Source organism: Lactuca virosa, chromosome 4 (genome assembly GCF_052849685.1).
Source record: "Lactuca virosa cultivar CGN04683 chromosome 4, Lactuca_virosa_CGN04683_v6, whole genome shotgun sequence".
Lineage (NCBI taxonomy): Eukaryota > Viridiplantae > Streptophyta > Magnoliopsida > Asterales > Asteraceae > Lactuca > Lactuca virosa.
This window is the reverse complement of record NC_136429.1, coordinates 276111350-276130838: the sequence shown is the minus strand read 5'-3', so window position 1 is coordinate 276130838 and position 19489 is coordinate 276111350.

Genomic DNA, 19489 nt, shown 5'->3' with positions numbered 1-19489 from the left:
CACAACTAGGAATTTCTGATACGTTGTAAACACTTAACAAAGATAACATTGTAGCTAAAACTTGAAAACATGTATGGTGCTTATTCAATTACCACAAATACCATCAAATACTCTATACAAACTTTCAAATAGTCCACAAAAGTTGGAAACCCTAAAAATCCCGGTTTAAGCCCATTTTTGGACTAGGATTTTCTTATTGGGCCTAATGGACCCATAAGCTTCCAATTTGACTATTTTGGGCTTAGAACTATTAAATGGACCCTAATTGGACCCATTTGCATGAAACTTAATATTTTGGGCCTTATAAGCCTAAAATGAACTAGGTTATATTCAATGGGCCTTATTGGGCCATAACAAAATCTAATTAGCCCTAATGAGCCATAAAACTCATCCCTTGATTTATTTTGGGCCTTGAACCATCTCCAAAGACCAATTGGGCCAAAAATCATCTAAATGGGCCATAATATGGACTTAAGCACAAAAAGGCCCAAATTCTTTTCTTTCTTCTCCCTCTCTCGGCCCAACTACAAAAAAAGGGGGAAAAGAGTTGACTTAATGGTGCCACCTCATAATTGTACATGGGGTATCCATGCACCCTTCTCATGTTCCCATGCATGTCCACTCAACTCACTCTCTTCTCTCTCCCCTCCTCTTGTTTGGGCCGAGAACCCATCACACACACCCACACTCTTCCAAATTATATCAAACACTCACAAGAACACTCTTACTGTTGGATTAATGTCTAAGTCCATAACTATAATTGGTAAGACTTGACCCGACCCGGCATGGTCCATTTGGGTTGCATGGCATCATGCATTTGGATAGACTATAATGAGAGAAATAACACTTAAGGTTGGTTAATATATTATAAGTTCTAATATATTAATAAGGTTATTTAATTAGTATTGATCAAGAATTAATTTGGAATTAATTAAGTGATCAAAAGGAGACTAATTAAATATATGGGTTGATTGTGTAAATCATTCATTCTTATATATGTGGGCTTGTGATCCAAGATTCCTTATGTTGGACTAAGTCCATGGGGTGACCCATGGATACTCCATGGAGGTTAAAATCCATGGAGCATAAGGAATGGGTAAAGTTATGAGTTACATGGTGTAACCCTAATAGCCACCATATAAAAGAATCCCATGGCTCAAGAAATCGTGCACTAAGGTGTGAGTGTGAGGGCTAGACGATTTCAAGGAGTGTTCAAGTTTCTCTCAAGTTATTCCAAGTGTATTTGGTGTTGTGTGAACCATTTGAGGTGTCACACTTGGGGCACTAGGCACTCAAGCTTCATGAAGACATTCTACATCAAAGAGGTATGTATTCTATCTTGTTATATTTATTATTTTGTATGCTAGATTAGGATAATACCTTGGATGTTCATAATTGTATGTATAATAGAGAAAACATAGGTCCAAGGTATTTAGGGTTGCATGTACACTTAGGAGTGTTAGAATGCTCATAACCCAACAGTGGTATCAGAGCCTAGGCTTGTTTTCTTGTTATACTTGCAAAAGTAGCTGAAAAATCGAGTTGGATGCATATATTCGATTGTTTTGGCTAGAATTGGACTAGGAACATTACCCTAAGATGTTTTTGGACTTATAAACTTGTTTTTGATGTGGTAATGTTCATGCTAATCCAATTTCTAAGATAATTGTCATAATTTCAAGATTTGTATTAGTTTGTATGTTCATGCTAATTTCTTGAAGATTGATGATTTGAATTATCTTGTTCTTATGAGGTTCTTAGATTAATAGAAAAGTTGTGTGAAATAGTTGTTTTCAATCCATTTTAATCTAAGAGTTGATTCCAAAGTGTGTTTTTGTAACTTGTCCTCAAGTTATATGAAAAGTCACATTTAAGAATCATAAAACTCATAAAAGTTGGCAAAGGTTACAAAATGAAGAGTCTAGTTCTAATTAAATGGTTTTATGACTCCATAACTTGTCCTCAAGTTATGGAGGTTCAAGAGTCTCTTCATTAAATTAAAAAAAAGGTGTAACCTTAATTAGTTCCATAAGTTACAATAAAAAAGTTATTTTTTTATTAATTAGTTTAAAGTAGTTTTAATTAAAACTACTTTAAACTCATAAGTTATGGAATTAATTAGTTTTGAATAGTTTCAAAACTTGCCCTCAAGTTTTGGAATTTGAAAAGTTTTCACTTATGAATACTTTAATTCCAAGTTAGCCCTTAGAATTTTAAAAGTTAAAATTCAACCCTTATACTTTATAATATTATAAGTTAATAATATTTATATATATGTATAAGAGTAAAGTCAGTCTTACCGTTAGTAGGCCTCATTCACGAAGCCGATCTATAAGGGGGTATAAGGTTACTGCCTATAAAATGGCAGTTTAATGGGTGTCCACTCTCACCCACCGCTTCCTTGACTGGTGGAGGGTCGTTAGCCGAACGGGTAGGACAAGGACTATAATTCTCCTTTCATTAAAAGTATTAATGATAAATACTAAGTAACTAAACTCTTATTAATACCCAATCTTAGTTACTTAGGAAAATGTGAATTTGGTGCTAACCCATGAAATTACACTTTGCACTTTGCTTAAGTCGTTAGTGGAGCGTGTGTGGTTAACCGGCACACTAACCTGGACTTAACAAGGTAGGCAAAGGGTAACTTAATATTTATCATAGTATCGGTGGAGCGTGTGTGGTTAACCGGCACACTGATTAAGGGGTAAATATTAAGGGTACCAAGTATATTTGCATGGTTATTCACACCTTGTTTTGTGATCCTCGACATCCCAGTCACAAAACCTGAAGGGCACACTCGAGATTGAAACATGCCTTTGAACAGTTCAATGAATCTCAAAGATCTAGGACTTTCAAATCCAATTAAAACCTAATAAATTATTTCGTTTTTCATGGTGGAAATTGGTGAATCGTCATTCACCTACCTTCAAATATTTTATAGCTTGGATTACGGCATCCCTCTTCTAAGTTATAAAATAGTTTGTTGGGCCCTAGCCTTAATATTTCATATTGGGTGTCATATTAAGGACTTTAAATCAACTATCTTGAATATCTCCCAAAAAGATGTCTGGTCTAGACATTTATGATCTTCCCAAATCTCTTGAAACAAGCTTTCCTAAATGAAGATGATGTCCCATGGATATCATACTTCTTTCACCTCCTCCAATTATTCTCCCTAACCTACAAGTTCCTAAAAAGTTTAAGGTCACTCAAGCCCTATTGGCAAGGCAAGGTCTAGGTGTGATCACATCTTGGAGATGTAGTCACATATTGACAAGCCGGGAGAGTTGGGTGTCAAAGTCTTGAGAAAGTTGGTGGCTCAACTACTTTCTAAGTCACATAGTGAGTTCTTTTGGGAATCCTATGAAACAGACTAAGACAAGACCCTTAATGATCTTATCTATTTGCTAAGATCAACTTCCTAAAACGCTATGGACATTGACAATGATGACATTGGATATCCAGTAAAGCTCTCTCTTCCCAATGGAAAGGGATCGACCATAGTCAACTCGGTTTACCCAATGGTAAAGAGAGAGGCGAAGTCTGAGATAGTCCCATTATCAAGGGTCCATAGGTAACTATTGCCAAAGGAAGCGGCATTGGTTACGAAGCTGCCAAATTTACCTAAGGATGTTAAAGTCAATAAGTTTGGCTCTACTTCAGGTAAAGTCCATTGTCTAACTCTATTAAGTACATGCTGATTCTGATCGCGAAGATGGATTTCAATCGCATGGTTCGGTGATCAGAATTTTGGGCTATTACTTAAGAGTTATGATATTTATATTGCTTAGGAATAGATAACAACAAGGTTTTCATATGGATTGTAAGGATAAGTTTTTCCGCAAAGTTTTAAAATAAAAGAAAAAGGTTTTGATTTTATTTATTTTAAGTATCCTTACAATGGCATTTGTGAAAAGTTGTTTCTTATAAGATTCCATTGATAGCAATATTGGAAAAATGGATTTGATTCTTTCGGTTGTGGTAGTGTCTAATATTACCAAATAAGGAAAGATTCTCATCACCCAAGGTTCAATTGGACCGAAACTTGGAATCATGCAAGTTGTATAGTATGATGAATGAGAACTTTCAGCTTGGAAAATTAAGACTAATTCCTTATGTGAATAAGGAAAGGACTAAGGGATCGAGTACACATTCTTGTGCACTGGTCAAGTCCACCACAAAAGATCAAGAAGACTATTCGTCATGATTTACTTAAGTTCAGTAAATATGGTTATACTTATAAGTTTAAGTATAAGTCTGTAGCATTGGAGAAGTTTCAATGTGAGACAGAACGAATAAGAAGAATCAAAGTATGGCAGAAAGATAAAAGTTTCTCAAATCTGAAAAGATGGGAGAGTACTTTAGTATCATGTTTATGATCATCTTAATGATTAAGATACCATATCACAATTGGTCCTCTAAAGTCATCTCTTATGACTAAGAAGAGGAGTCATGAATTGTTGAAATGGTTAAATCAAAAAGATGAGTCATACTTCGTTCCAAAACAATTCTTAGAGTCATACTCCAAGATTGTAACTTGAGTGACATATCTTAAAGAGGGTTTGTTAACACTAGTCAAATGTAAGAGTAAAAGGTTATCTACTCTTGTACATTTGAAATTGGTAAGTTGTGATGTTTTGGATAAAACAGAGACCAACTTAGGCCAATTGTGTAAAGTGTTAGTCTTGATAAAGAATCCGCACTATCTCTTGAATATTTGACAATGGAGTCTTATATGTCAAGAGAACAGTGGGAGTCTTAAAGCTCTTGAAAGTTTCAAGACTTAATCAAGAATAAAACTTAAAGTCCTTCACTAGCACACGACTTGAGGTTTATAATCTATCGTGTTGAAATTTTTGTGCCTATTCAAGTTGGCTTTGCATAGGAGTTCTGAGAGTTCTCAATTGGTTGCACAACTACTTGGAAGCAATGGCAGGCACCTGAGCTGCCAAATGGCAAGAATTTAAGATTACACAAGTTTAATCAATATGAGTTTGGATTTGTCACTAACCTTGTCTTGTGATTATGGTTTTGACAAATTCACATGGATAAGAACACATACACTATTAAATCTAAGTGTCATAAGGTTTCTCTCCGATTCATGAAAATGATGGTGAGGAAACACTTTCACTAAGTAGATTTTAGCTAGATAGCAATTGTGATATTTGCATTCTCAAAGTCGTTAGTGGAGCGTGTGTGGTGTACCGGCACACTAACATGGACTTGTGAGAAGTGGCAAAGGTCTAAACAATTGAGACTATGATTACGGCATCCCTTTTCATAGTTCTAAAATTGTTTAGACACACATGTGAGCTATCTAAGAGAGGTGTATGATTTTGATAAAGTTTTATCAAAACAATCTAGTATCAGAAATCTGAACTTTGGTAAGAAAGTCAGCTGATTTCTGAGTACATGTCAAAGCTAGTGGGAGCATAAGTGTTATGCTAATAATCATCATGTTAGTGGGAGCATGATAATTATGACAAAGGTTGCAAGTTAGCAATGTTAATTATAGAAAACAAAAGTTTCAATTCGTGAGGTTGCAGGGGTTGAAAAAGTTGTTTTGCTATAATTAAGGGAGAGGAAATTATACTTCATTTCAATTCTAAAAGCTTAGATTGAGATTTTAATCGTATTTAATCAAGGATATATATATGAATTTCATGTTGGAATGGCTCAACATAAGGAAATTCTATATATGGGTCCATTATTTGCGTTCTAAAATTCGATTATGATTACGGCATCCCTTTTCATAATCTGAATTTTGAGAACTTGGCAAATTGAAATGGAAATATTATAGCAAAAGACTGGTTTAGTCTTTATTTGCGTTCTAAAATTCGATTATGATTACGGCATCCCTTTTCATAATCTGAATTTTGAGAACTTGGCAAATTGAAATGGAAATATTATAGCAAAAGACTGGTTTAGTCTTTATGTGAGACATCATGAATCGTGTCCCATATGCTTCAGATATAGTATCGATTACATGTACTATATTCATCCTTTCTAAAATTTTCCAAATGCCTGGGGCATTATGAAGGGAAAAGGTCTAGAATTGGATATGACTAAAATGATTAAGCAATTGTCGAGGACAATCTAAGGTTTACCAAAGATTGGTTGCTCAAGGACAGTTGGAAGTATAATGTTAATTCTGGAAGGACCATATTGACATAATCTGTAAGGAGGCAACTCTTGTTCAGAAGTGATAGTCAAAATGGAATATGGAAATGTTTCAAAGTTAGAAATTATTCAATCTGTGTAAGATTAGGAAACTTAATGAAAGAAGGATGTTTCCAAGGAGCTGATCTCCTTTGGAATGCTCTGTAATGATTGTTGTCAAGTCTTTCTGACTTTGTGCATAATCATTAAGAGGATCAATGCATATAAGTTTAGAATCTAACAGATTTCAGTAAATGGCATGAATTTGGAATTATTGCATTTGCAGTAAGGATTTGGGACTGTGAAAAGAGGATCATTGGAGTGATGTTCAATTGATCTATTTTACAAAGTAAAGATCATAGACAAACATAGTATGCATACTTGGTGTATGGCATGACTAGTGTTTAGAAAACATAGTGTACATGCTTGGAGCATGGGACAACTATTGTTTTAAATTCAAGTATAAAGTTGATAAAACCGAAACAATGAATAATGAGTAATCAGTATGGTGATAAATAAAAGTGTTTATTTATATTCATAGGGTTTGATACCATATTTGATTCATTTATTCTTGTGTTTCACTTTGCATGTTTTGACTTCCAGAATAACTAAGTCGCTCTTCCTGAATGATTAAGTTATTCAAACCATCCACAGTCGGTCATATGTTGGAAGTAGATATGAATCAAGACTGTCATGGGTTGGTTTGTAGAGGTCCAAGTTGGTGGACAAAGTGGTGCTACAACACTCATGAGTGCTCATAAGTTCTGAGTATTGGATTCAACCCGCGCTCATTTGAATCACTTCATGGATTTTATCACGAGTGATCATGAGACGATAATATCTTATATTCTTCAAACCTAGAGATATGAGTTGTTACTATAAGTTGGTTATACATTGATTGCACGAAAACGCATTGGTAACTCGATGTTATAAAACGTGCCTTTGTGTATGATTCAACAAGTAGTAGAACAAGCCATATGAGTCGAAGTTTATCCATTTCTTTTACCTTCGGGATAAAAGCGATATCTGTGGGCCCCTCGATGATTTAAAGATGATACATGTGAGTGCTTGGCCAAGCCAGGACTGATTTGATTTGTTCAATCAGTCAGTCATCATGAATCGGAAATCGGGAAACAACAAATGGACAGAGAGAATGATTGATAATCCATGTCTCAGTCCATATGATATCTAGAATGGAGGAATATATGATCCCTTATCTAATGGACAAGTCATTGACAAAGGTCAGAGTTCATCGACAAGGTCAGAGTTCGACAGAAGCTTTTGAGAGCTACGATTGCTGATCGGTTCCTGAAGTCATACGCAATAATAGTTTTAGACTTATCCAAGTGGGAGACTGTTGGATTAATGTCTAAGTCCATAACTATAATTGGTAAGACTTGACCCGACCCGACATGGTCCATTTGGGTTGCATGGCATCATGCGTTTGGATAGACTATAATGAGAGAAATAACACTCAAGGTTGGTTAATATATTATAAGTTCTAATATATTAATAAGGTTATTTAATTAGTATTGATCAAGAATTAATTTGGAATTAATTGAGTGATCAAAAGGAGACTAATTAAATATATGGGTTGATTGTGTAAATCATTCATTCTTATATATGTGGGCTTGTGATCCAAGATTCCTTATGTTGGACTCGACCCATGGATACTCCATGGAGGTTAAAATCCATGGAGCATAAGGAATGGGTAAAGTTATGAGTTACATGGTGTAACCCTAATAGCCACCATATAAAAGAATCCCATGGCTCAAGAAATCGTGCACTAAGGTGTGAGTGTGAGGGCTAGACGATTTCAAGGAGTGTTCAAGTTTCTCTCAAGTTATTCCAAGTGTATTTGGTGTTGTGTGAACCATTTGAGGTGTCACACTTGGGGTACTAGGCACTCAAGCTTCATGAAGACATTCTACATCAAAGAGGTATGTATTCTATCTTGTTATATTTATTATTTTGTATGCTAGATTAGGATAATACCTTGGATGTTCATAATTGTATGCATAATAGAGAAAACATAGATCCAAGGTATTTAGGGTTGCATGTACACTTAGGAGTGTTAGAATGCTCATAACCCAACACTTACATCTTCCCTCAAAATTTTGAGAATCACAAGGGCTACAAGAAGATCTTTTCTTAATATCACAAATCTTTGGTAAGTTGTTGCTTGATCCATACTTTAACTCCTTGGTTTCCTTAAAAATCCCCCTTAACTCATACAAAAATTCGTGATCTTGCCTCTTAGAACACATCTAAGCCAAAGATCTTCCAAGAAGCTTGCTAGGCCGAAAATCACATCACTTTCTTCCATTTTTCTTCAAAACCGTGATCAACTAGAAAAGGTGAGTTCATACCCCTCTCTTTTCAGTTTCCTAAGTTTTATGGGGGAGGATACAAGTAAAAATGTGTAGATCTATATGAATGTGTATGTTATGTATGATTTCATGTATGTATGTGTGATTTTATGTGCTTATGTGTTGAATATGTAAACAAAAAGGAAAGAAATCTCGAGATCTATGGCATAAGAAGGAAAACAAACATGATCTAAGGTATATTACACTAAACAAGTCAAGGAAAGTTACCCTCTAAGATTAAAATCAACATATTGCAACATAAAACCAATTTTTGGGCTTAATTTGTCAAATAAACAAAAGTTGGGTTAAAAATGCCATTCACGGTTTTTATTAAGGATCAAAAGGGTCAAAATAGTTAAAATAAAAGTTTTTATGAATATTATACTCTTCAAAGGACTAGAAATGTAAATTGTAGCTTAATGGGCCAATTTTTGGGCTTTTCGGCCCATTGAGCCCAAAATTGCGAAAAACCAAATTTTTAAGGGATTGAATGATAAACTTAAAAAAACAGGAGGTAAAAAGGGTAAACAAAACCAATTCATGGGGAAAAATGATTTATTTTCCAAACAAGGGTCAAAAATGTAAACTTTTTGGATTTTGGGCCAAAATTGTAAAAGTTACGAAAAGTTTGGGTTTTAACTGAAACTTTTGTATTGGAGGGGCTGAAACTGCCAAAGAGTAAATTTTGAGCTAAAAACCTTTATTTAAACAAGTCTATGGGTAAAAAATGTCAAGAAAATGAGTTAAGGGCCTAAAATGTCTTTTCTTTATGTAAGGGACTAAAATTGTCATTGTTATTAAAGAAAGGGTTGAATGGGTCAAATCAATATTTTAAGTTAATTATTTTGGTTTTAAGATATTTGGGTTAAAAAGAATAGCACATTACAACTTATGAAAATAGAATGAAAAATATACATATATTTTCAAATATCGTTATAAACAACCGACAAGTTTCGTGCCGTTGAGATTTTAACAAATTTTTTTCAATCAAACTTCCGACCATTATATTAGACCTAAGACAAGTAAATATTCAAATAGTTGGACTTGAAAGATCTTAATCATGCTTAATGGGCCTTCGTGACCCATTAACGTGACTTTTGGGTTCGACAATAATAACACATGTCTATTTGGCCTCTTGTGACCCAATTACATGTTTAAGGGACCCTCAATGGCTTATATGTGCTATTGGGCCTTGGTGGCCCATTAGCATTGCTAGTAAGGTCCAAATTTAATCAAATATGAAATGGGCCAATGTGTCCTTCGTATAACCAACAACCTTAAATAACACGCGTAATTAGCAGGACCTTGTATTCCTCTTCTCCGTGTCTGTTAGGCTTACTTGAAATCAAAGTAAACAAATCCAGGTCGTTAATCAACATTAATCAATTTTGTTTTGATTAAGTGAGTAATAATGGGCGACACCTCTAAGGGTCGTTCGTAGTCTGTAGTTATAATCAAAGTCTCCTGGAAGGAGAGCGAAAGTTTGTGTATAGATCTATACGGGGGTGACTCCCCCACACCTCAGCTGTTCGCTACAGTTAGACTCGGCCAGTCTAGGGTGATAAAATCTTAAGATCAATCCCGGCATACATTAAGATGCCAAGACAGACGAACTAGTCATTATTATGCATGGTTATAACGACTCACATAATTAAATAAATCCAATACCATCCAAGTAATCAAGGAAGAGTAATCAAAATCATTCGTTGTGGCAATATAACAATTTGAAATAATTATATTATGTTATCGGAAAACATCGGTTTGTTCGAGGAAATCAACATCCCTCGCTTGTATTTTTCAATGACTATAATGCAAAACTTCCCATTTATACACGTTTTGAAATCATTCATGCATCAACATATGGATCTTCACACTTTGGTAAACAACTGTCTTTTCAGAAAATATCGGATTTTCTGGGTTTTATAAATTAGACGAATCATTTTTATCACAACCCTGCTTATGAACTCACCAACATTTCGTATGTTGACGTTTTTCAAAATAACTTGTATTCTCAGGTAACAGGTAAGCTGCAGGGTAATATCAAGTATGTTAGAATGTTATGTTTTGAAAACTCTCAAACAATTGATGCTATGGATATGTAATATTTAAGCAATGTACTGGATGTGAACAATGTCAATCGTTATGTATTAATGCATGGTGAAGTTTATGTTGTGTTTCATGTATAATCATTGTGATGATATTCAATTTAAGTCACACGAGCCCTCGGACGTTTCCGCCGTCTGGTTCCGGGGTGTGACAAGAACTTTGAAAAGAACAAGGTGTGTGATGCATGCAATCAGCCGAGCTCAAGTAAGTTTTCCCCAAGATACCCATACATGTTATGATATGATATGATATGATATGATTATGAAAATTGCATGCTAGATTAGGGCTGAGGATCTAAGAGGATGCCTTATATGCCTATTGTATGTGCTTGTAGACTTGCATGCTAGTACTGATCAGTCAGTGATAGGATAGCCTGGTTAGGTTATGCCTGATTGTATGAGCCTTTGAATTGCATGTACAGATTCCTGCTTAGAGGATAGAATAATTTGATTGGAATATGATGGTTATATTTTCCATTGTCTGAATGTTGTTTGCTTTGTGCTTTGTGGGACTCTTAGTGATGTGAGTTAGCTACTAAGTGAATATGCTAAGTCACATGGGACACAGGACGAATAATCTCAGAGTGATGGACTTGACCCTATTGCACAGCTCTTGTCTGAGTCCAACCGTTCTAGGGATGGGTGTCTTACTCGAAGGATTATCTGATCTCTGTTGCATGTGGCTATATTCATAAGGTAGCTAGTTGACATTACTGGGAATCTTTCAGCAGCTGAGGACTGGGTGAGTTCGGGAACCTAGGAAAGCATAGGATACGTTTCAGTGGGTTAGTAGTGAGGTTCAGTGAGACTTGGGTGTACCAGTTTGAGAAAGTGACTTGGAGGATCCGGGAGGATTGCTGAGGAAAGTATGGATAGGTGTGGAAGGTAGTATTGGGCCCGTACTACTGAAAGCACAGGATCCATACTCGAATCAGTGAGAGTCTTGGAGAATCTAAGAAGATTCAGGGAAGAGTTTGTGACCCAGTTTGGGGACAGAGGATGTTCCAGTTGTTGCAGCTTAGCCATTGGCAAGCGAGCTAGTGAGCGTGATAGGGTGTCAGACCCTGAAGGATATGATTTCCAAGAGTTGTAGATGCGAGATCGATTTGGAGCACCCTGGAAAGAGAGGGTTGCGCCAGGTGTGTATAGTAGAGGGTCCCGGGAAGAGACCCATGACTTCTGATCATCGGGTGAAAGGCCAGCAGGGCCGGAGTCAGTGCAGCATGTACCAGAAAGTGCACAAGGGAGTTTGTCGCTCCAAGGGTTTAGGCTGCTACAGGGTAGCGGGGTTGGTCATGTCAGCAGAAGGTGATCAGTATTCCTCCAGATGTTGCGGGTATGTCATCTTCTATTGCCACTAGATGGATGTTGGGAATACGTATCGCTTTAGAATTTGAGTGAGTTGGATAAGTCAGATCTCGGGTCGGTTTTCTGCTAGTGTTTGGGTTATCAAGGATCATATATGCCATCCTGCATGCCGAAAGGTTCTTGATGAACCCACAGAGGGACGCATCTTGCAGAGTGGGTTCCGCGCGTACCGTTATCATTTCGGATCTTTGTCGGGATCTATGCAGGAGTATTATTTAGAGGATACTCGGTCAAGGTTGGAGTGATAGTTCTCTAGTGAAGTCAGCGTTCAGGGGTTCTATCATTGTTCAGGTATGGTCGGTAATTGTCTATGGATGAACTTTGGAGTTCAAGGCACTACCGTTGCTAGGACAGAGCTGGTGACATGAAAAGGGTAGTGTCAGTCGCGGGTGTTAGATGCATAAGTGGTTGGTCATCGCATGATCAAGAGAATTGTATTTTCGCATGGGCTGTGTTCGATTAGAGTTCAATGGTACTGCAAGATTGGAAATGGGAACGAGGATTCGTCAGCCGAAGTGAAGATTGAGACCTTCAATTGACAGCATGGGAGATGGATTGAGGTGTCAGATTGGACCAGATTTCAAGAGTACTCTTCAAGATTTCGAGGATGCGCGATCTCAAGGTTTAACCGGTGATTGATCGCTAGCATTAGTAAGCACAGGTTGTCATCAATGGGATATTAGAAAGCGAGAAGGACCGGGAATCCTTCAATCAACACAAGCCATGAATACTTAGTCGAATCTAAGTGGGGGAGAGACTTTTTATAAAGTTCTCCAAATATGAGTTCTGGTTACGCGAGGTGCAATCTCTTGGGCACCTTGTCAACCAGAAGGGTATTCTGGTCGACCCGGCCAAGGTAGAGGCCGTGATGCAATGGGAGATTCCGAGGTCTCCAGCTGAGATTCGGAGTTCCCTGGGTCTAGCAGGTTATTACCGGAGATTTATACGGGTCTTCTCCGAGATTGTGGTTCCTTTGGCCCGACTGACCAAGAAGTCGATGGCCTTTCGTTGGGGGCCTGAGCAGCAGGCAGCCTTCGAGACTCTCAGACAACGGTTGTGCGAGGCACCGATTCTCACCCTGCCAGAGGGTGTAGATGATTTTGTGGTTTACGGTGACACTTTGATCACGGGAATGGGTGCGGTACTGGTATAATGGGGTCACGTGATAGCAGGTTTCGAGAACCAGGTTAGAGTTCCGGTTAGGACTCAAGTTCAGTTGAGGGTTAGGTCGAGTGCGTGTTCGACCCGGTTTGGAAAGTGTTGTAAGACTACGGGAGTAGTCGTAGCATTCACTAGCAGTCAGATAGTATGGAAAGTGTTGTAAGACTACGGGAGGTAGCTGTAGCATTCACTAGCGGTCAGATAGTATGGAAAGTGTTGTAAGACTACGGGGGTATCCGTAGCATTCACTAGCGGTCAGTTAGCACAGAAAGTGTTGTAAGTCTGTGGGTGTAGCCGTAGCATTCACTAGCAGCAGATAGTGTGAGGGGTGTTGTAAGTCTGCGGGTGTAGCCGTAGCATTCACCAGGTTGGCAGATAGTGTTAGGGTGTTGTAAGTCTGCGGGTGTAGCCGTAGCATTTACCAGGTTGCCAGATAGTGTTAGAGTGTTGTAAGTCTGTGGGTGTAGCCGTAGCATTCAGTAGCAGCCAGATAGTATTAGAGTGCTGTAAGTCTGCGGGTGTAGCCGTAGCATTCACTATCAGCTAGATAGTGATAGAGTGTTGTAAGTCTGCGGGTGTAGCCGTAGCATTCACTAGGTTGGTAGACGGCATGAGCGTGTTGTTAGAACGCGGGAGGAACAGTAGTACCCACCAGTTCGGGTACAGCAGTGAGGATATGGAAATCCACATATTGGATTTCGGTATTACCCAGATGGATTAGATCTGGTTGAGCCAGTGATAAGACTGTAGGAACGCAACTACAGTTATGAGATCAAGGAAGTAATGGACTGCTTAAGGGCGTTTGTGATGTAAGGCTACCATTGGTTAGATAGCAATCACTTTTAGTCTTGGATTGGATGATGACAGGATGAGACACATGGACCCGATCGGTTAGATCAGGAGGTTGTTAGAGCCACAGTGGCATGATAACTAGTCGCAACTAGTTTCAGAGAAGGATCACGTTCAGAAGTCGTGCGAGACGACTAAGTGGGAGTCCTTTGGCTCCACAGTCGGGCAGAAACCCGATATTTCAGATGACTGATGGATGAATTGAGACCAAGAAGGTCTCGATAGATTTTGGGAAGCAGCTATGTAACAGCTTACTGCTTCAGGCAGTACAGTGTTCGAGCAGTTTCAGCGTTTAGGCAGTATTAGTATTGTGTTTTGGGTTGCAAATACGAACATAATAGCTGGTTGATTGGGAATTGGCAAGTCACTCGCAGCGGGATTAGATGAGCCTTGGCCAAGTATAATTGACATGCAGAGATGATTGGGCTTGTGACCCTGAATTATAGTGGAATCCTCGAGTTATTGAAAGTTGAGTAGCCGGGTGAAGGATAAAGTGGACTGGGTCCAACGATAATGATTCAGTATGAGTGGTCTGCCAGGAATTCAGACCATCTCGAGACAGCAGATTCAGACGGGGTAGATGTGATCTTGTTGTGAGGTATTCGTTCACCTGCGGATGTTAGGGCTTTGCGAAGATTGGTCACAACTACCCTAGGAAGGCGAGGGTGTGCCCAGGATGGTGACCATGTTACTTGAGTGGTTCGGCGCATAAGAGATGGTAAGGAATGATTTCGAGGACAAAATCTAATTTAAGTGGGGGAGAGTTGTAACACCCTGTTTATTTATTAGATAAATAAATAAATTAATGAACGAATAGTATCCCTAAAATCAATAATTGTATAGCACGGTGTTGGTTTTCGGGAGCCAAAGGTTGCAATTTTAGAATTTTGGGGTTAAAATGTAAGTTTCGGATTGGTTGGGTAAGTATTTATGAAGAGAAGGACCACTCGGCAAATTATTGGGACTTAAAATGGATAGATTATGGAAGCAAGGGTTAAGATGGTAAATTTCGGACTCAATTTGTAAGAGTTTTGAGGGTTGGGGGTTAAAAGGGTAACATATGGACCTTATTTGAAAGAAAAATAGAAGGGGGAGGACTGATCTCAGTATTATGGCAAAGGTTTAATGGGTGTCGGGTATATAATCCTAAGGAACCCTAACCCTAGGGACGTTGGTTCCAGCCGCCACTCTTCCTTTCCTCCATGACCGGTCGCCACCCTTCTTTCTTCGTCCATTTTCCGATCATACAAGTCCGACACTGCTTGCTACTGTGCCAATGAAGCAACATCGTGACTTCCCGACGTTGTGATGAACGCAGAGAAATCTTGTGGGTATCCGGAGCTGAGGGGCACGACCGCTGCGGTTGATCGTCGGTAGGGCATAACCTCCGATTTCCTGCTGCGGCTACTCCTTTCCCCTCCTCCTCTTCTGTCGCTACGCTGCCGTCATCCTCTCTACTCGGAGTAACAGTCGCAATGGACATCCTTCCTCCGACTGGCATGCGCCATGACGAGGGTGGCTTTGATTGGGTATGTTCCCAGGATTCTTTCGGTGTTAGTGCCCGGGTGCTGCCGTGACAAGTCCTATGGTTGCGTGAGGGTTCTTTGTCGAGTGAAGCTGCGAAGAACCACCATAGCAGCCGACCATGGTGGCTGCTGCCGTCAACCCCGCCGCCTACTGCCTCAAAAGAAATTCTGATGGGTGTGTTTAGTCGTGTTCAGTTCAATTGTTGTGCGTTTTGGTGTTTCTGATCAAGTAGGGGCGTGCTCTTTAGCCGGAAACCAAGAAGGCAACCACCACCACCGTGAGGTGGTGGCTGCCACCATGCACCACCGTGTTTATGTGTGTGTTAGTAGGTATGTGTGTGTTTATTTGAGATTTAGCATTGTAAAGTGTAATTACAAATTGGAATAATGAAAGGAAAACTGAAAACCACCACCGTGAGGTGGTGGCTGCCGCCTCCTGCTGCCACCGACCGCCGTGTTGGGTGGCGGTGTGCTTTGATGGTGTTTTGACTCGTTTGGATGTTTGGTTGTTAGGACCGATGGGTAGGTCAGCACCCCAGAATGACTTGACACGGGTAGGTCAGCACCCCAGAATGGCTTGACACGGGTAGGTCAGCACCCCAGAATGGCTTGAAACGGGTATGTCAGCACCCCAGAACAGCTTGACATGGGTAAGTCGGCACCCCAGAATGGCCGGACCGGGTAGGTCGGGCACCCCAGAATTGCCCGGCAGTATGTATGCTATGTGATTGTATGGTATGTGGTATGATGGGGGAACTCACTAAGCTTCGTGCTTATAGTTTACGGTTTTGGTTTCAGGTACTCGTTTTCAAAGGAAAGGAGCCGGCTGGATTGCAGCGCATCACACTATGTTTTCCGCACATGAGATCTTTAGGATTACACTCTGATATGGTTTTATGATAAAATGCTTTGATTATTGACACTTTGGTTTTGACATGAGATATTAATATGAATGTTTTTATACCGATGGTTTTATATATTAACTTAATTAAAACAAAATTTTTGGTCTTGAATTTTGGGATGTTACACCACCTTTCAAACATAAAATACATTTCTTGAAGCATAAAGAAACACAAATATACTCACACGGATCAACCTATAAAACATAAACAAAGAGTCTCAAGAACAAAATCAAACTTTATCAACTCATACCTCCTATTCGCTGGATGCATGTCGCTTGGGTTCCCAAACACCCCTTTTTAACACCTTACTCATTGGCTCTCTTATCATTTGAACATATTAAAAAACAAAAAGCATATGTTCCCTCTCTAATCCTAAATTCGGAGTCCAAACACCACCCTTCATCTTCTATCTTATGCCACGACCATCTGTCTTACCTTATATTTGCGTTCCGACCACCGTATTCCTTTGCTACTGCCATCTTCGAATACCCTTGCTAACACCACTGATCTATAACCAAGAATAACCACGCCAGTCTCTTCCTTCCACAAACCCTATCTGCCACCGCGACCGCCACGCAGTGCCGCCTCCAACAATTATAGACTCGACATCACTATCGTCAGCAACCACCAATCATCTCCATACTCAGCCATGCCTGCTACCCCTTGTCTACAAACTAATCACTGCCAGTCACCACCGGTACCACCAATCTCATCCACCATAATCCCCATCTTCATCTACTAACTATCGCCACCTTCAACTTCTTTGGTTCAAAATCGAGCACTAAGATTTGGTTTTTGATTTTTGTCTTTCCTTATTATTGTTTTATATCACGAGCTTAACTGTGTTTTTGTTTTCTGTTATGGTTCATATGTATTTTGAAGCATGAAACAATAATAGGTGTGGTTTAATACTTTAATGTGCCTCCCCCTGTACCACATGGATCTTCTATAGACTTCTTAAGATCTTCACATTCGAAATATTTTGTTTAATATCTGACATAAAAGTTCAAAATATTTTTTCCAAATAGGGAAAACTTGATCTTCTAAATGTCTTTGAAGACCCAGGGGAGGGGAGTCAAAGCAAGGAGAAGGGGTTTCACGAGATTTGGTTCAAAAGATATTTGAGGTATACAAAAAAATGGTTATTGTTGTATTTTTATACTTGCCAACTCAAGTTGTTCTTCTCTGGTCTTTTATTTAGTTTGCAGAAGAAGCCTTATAGATTTTAACACAGGGGTAGTACCGTCAATCAAAGCATGTTATATATGTGCCTGCATGTCCATAACATGTCCGATGGAACTCCTGGTGGCTAATATACACCGTGAGCATATTTTTAGTTTTGTGTTTCTACTTTTATTTCACCTATTATTCGGAGTTATGGCAACTTCTGACCTTCAGTTGCTCTATCATGGCATTTGGTAGCACAACATCTGTTTTGGTGATAGGGGCGTTTCATTTACTGTTTTTCTGGAGCCTCCATAAATCCAATGACATCATGATATAAGGAGGTTGAGTTTGTGGTTTTAACACTTTTATAGACTTGATATCTATCATACTTTAAATTGTTGGTTTGTAGGAGCCGAATTTGTCAAAAAAAAACTGTAAAATAACACTTATTAAGATGGGGCTGCCTGAGGTCTGACGTATACATCCCTGGAGTTATGGCACTTACTGAGATTCCAGATTTATGGCTTTTGAATGTTTGAATTCTTCATTTTGAATAGGTCGCCTGATGTTGGTGGATGTTCCTCAATGTGGTAACAGAAAAAAATCATGTCAAATTTAGCAAACAAGAAACTTTGTATACTCCTTAAATTTATTGTATCTATATACCAATATACCATTTTTAGTAACTACGATTTCTTGAATTTTTGTTCTGATAAATTTCATATTTCTCTATTTGCTTGTTGATGATGAACATATTTAAGAAGGATTTATGGAAACTACAACATATTTCTAAAAAATTGTTTTTTTTTTAATTTGTAAAATTGAAAGAAACATATAATTTTTAAACAAACAGGTGAGTGAGTACTTTCATAAGATAATGCCTTAGTGCCGTTTTGAATTCGATTAAATGATACAATGTTTGGAGTCATTTTAAATTGGATTAATTTGTAAGAAAAATGCTCATCCAATGAACGGGTACATCTTATTTGTTCCAATAATGGTGACCTTTGGAGTAAAATATTTATTTATATTGATAAATTATATATATATATATATATATATATATATATATATATATATATATATATTATGTCTTTTGATGAAACTTTTTAAATGATGAATAGTGCCTCTTAGAAAATCAAAAAAATCAAATTAAAGTGATAACTTACAACGTTAGTAAGATAAAAATATAAAATGATTTATGTAAATAGTTTTAATGATAAAATATAAAATAAAACAAATTAATGTGATATAACTTGCAATATTAGTAAAAAACTAATAAAGGATATCCATCAAAATGAACAAATATTGGTGTAAAATATCTTAACTAACTATATTTTATTGTTTATAATAAAAATATCATCTAAATCGCTTATAAAGTTTGCAAAGTTATTTTGTCAGACATAAAAGACACTCTATTGCTATAAAACTTGCTAATTATAGTTACAAATTTGCGAATTTCCTCAAATTTGATAATGATTTGTGCGTATTTTATTTTCATCATTAACAAAAAAAATAGAATTTTTGAACCCAAAATAAACTTGCCAAAAGATTCAAGAGTGAAGAAAAAAATCGAATTTTCGAAACTTGCCTAAAATAAATATTTCAAGAAAAAAATATCATAAATGATAAATAAAGATGTAGTTGATTTTTGAAACTTACCTAAGTAAATGCAAAAGCACTCAATTTTTAACCAAAAAAAAAAACAAAATATTTTCTTTATTAACAAGTAATATCAATATACGATTATGTTGAACAAAGAAACTATTCATCGAAAAAAACTGTTCACCGAACGTAATTTATTTGACATCCGTCGAAAGGAAATCAATTGTCACAATGAAACTAATCGCCGTCGTCGCATCGCGCGTGTACTGTTACTA